Here is a 1,950-nt window from a genome sequence, read left to right as displayed (position 1 = left end):
TGAGAAGCGAAGCTGCAGAAATTCCCGCTGGGGGCAGAGCCGCTGCCGGGACTCGGCGGGGCGAGGCCTACCCCGCGTCCCTCCTCCGGGGCTTACGGCCCCGCGGCGATGCGAACACCTCTGACAGCCGTGCAGGGAAGCGGCTCGGCCGCTGTCACCCACTCTGTTTCTCAGAAAACTCCTTATCTCTCTAAAAACTCATCTGTTTTCCCGGAAGAGCCCTTCGCCTAGTAATGTGGCCTCGAAGCCCCAAAATCCTAATCGCCCTTATCAGTGACTCACGGGGGAGACTAGAACAGGACGTCCCAAAAGGAGCCTCTCGGGGTGCGGCTCGCTTGGGGTTAAAGGCCACTGAGAGCCAGCTCAGGCAGGAAATCCCCCAAAACAGGGGACGCGTTTTCCTTTTGTAAGGAAAATTCTCGTCTATCCAGGAAAAGTCCGTTTGCAGAGGCGGCTTCTTGCCTCTTGTCACCGGAAGGAGAGCCGATTGAATGTCTGTGACAAACCCCACTAAGCAGCCTCCTTCGCCAGACGGTGCTGGTCGCCTGCCCGCAACTTGGTCCCCCACCCCCACCCAGGGGTCCTGAATACCTCGTCCTTCATTCAGCCCCACATGGAGCATTGGACTCTTGTCACCAGCTTCACGTCACTCAGCTCCAGGTGCTCTTGGGCGTAGCCGGGGTGCAGGGCCGAGAAACGGCGTGTGCGTCTCGGCCGTTGGTCACCTGGGGCCAGCGGGCTGTGCAGGCGCCGTGTGGAGAACACACAGCGGACACCCCCGGCCTACACCGCCCTGTGCCCCGTACGCGTGCACGGGGCCCGCACGCACCCACGCCGGCTTCTCTCCCTTGTTAATCTGCCTTTTCTCTGTTGAATTCACAGCCCTCGGGTACAGAGCCTAAGAGGGTGCGGACCACGTGCTCGTCCCCATACAGTTCAAAGCCGTCCGTGGACGTCCGCGGCATTCAGAGTCCCGTGGGGCACAGCCTGGATGCGGAGCGTGCCGCAGACACCCAGTCCTCCTGGGAACGGGACTCGGGGCCGCTGTCCCCACACTTCACCCATGCCGGGCTCGGGCGTGAGTGACAGGCTGACTCGTCCGTCACGCAGCAGAGGCCCCGTCACGGAGACTTTTCCGGAATCTGAGCAGCTCACAGAAGCTGCATACACTGGGAGCTGGGAGCCGGGACGTCTGGGGGCCCTGACGTGGTCCCCTGTTGGTCACTTCAGTGTCAGCAGGGGCCGGTGGCTGCCGTGCCCGGGAAGGGTCTGTGTGCGTTGCCTCGAGAGCCTCTTCTGCACGTGTCCCTGGGCGGTGCAGCTTCACGCCGCCCTGAGCCGCGTCTCTCCTTCTCCGGGCCTCGTCCAGGGACCCCGGGACTTTGCTGCCCTGAACGAAAGTGTTTACAATGGATCCAAATGGCAGAATGAGTCACGAGCCAGCAAGGCTGGGAAAGGCGTCTCGGGACGCGGGAAGTGACTCCCACGGGGAACGATAAACAGGATCGTGGCCTCGGCAGACGTCGGCGCCGCCGTGACGGGCCGGGTGGCTGCTCGGACGTGACCTCCGTCTCTCGCTGGGGAGCAGGAGCACTTGCTGGCACGAGTGCCTTCGAAACGGGATTTGGGGGGCAAATGCAACACATATCGCAAAGGCGGAGAAGCTCGGGGGGAGCGGAGCCCACGGCGACGGCTCCCACGGGGGCATCGCGCGTCCCCAGAGGCGACGAGGGACGGACGGCCGCGAGGAAGCGGCGCGTGGGAGAAGCCCCTCGCTGGGCGTCACCCGACACGCCACGGCTTTGGGGAGACGCCGGCCGCCTGGGCGTGGGCTCGAGATGCTGTCGCTTCCACGAACGGCGGGAAACGAGGCGGCTCTGATTCCGAGCGGCTGCCTCTCATCCCTGGCGGCTCGGCGCGGCCTAAATCCCCGTTTCGTTTCGTTTCGTT

This window comes from Pteropus vampyrus, unplaced genomic scaffold (assembly GCF_000151845.1).
Source record: "Pteropus vampyrus isolate Shadow unplaced genomic scaffold, Pvam_2.0 Scaffold795, whole genome shotgun sequence".
NCBI lineage: Eukaryota > Metazoa > Chordata > Mammalia > Chiroptera > Pteropodidae > Pteropus > Pteropus vampyrus.
This window is presented reverse-complemented; position numbering follows the sequence as displayed.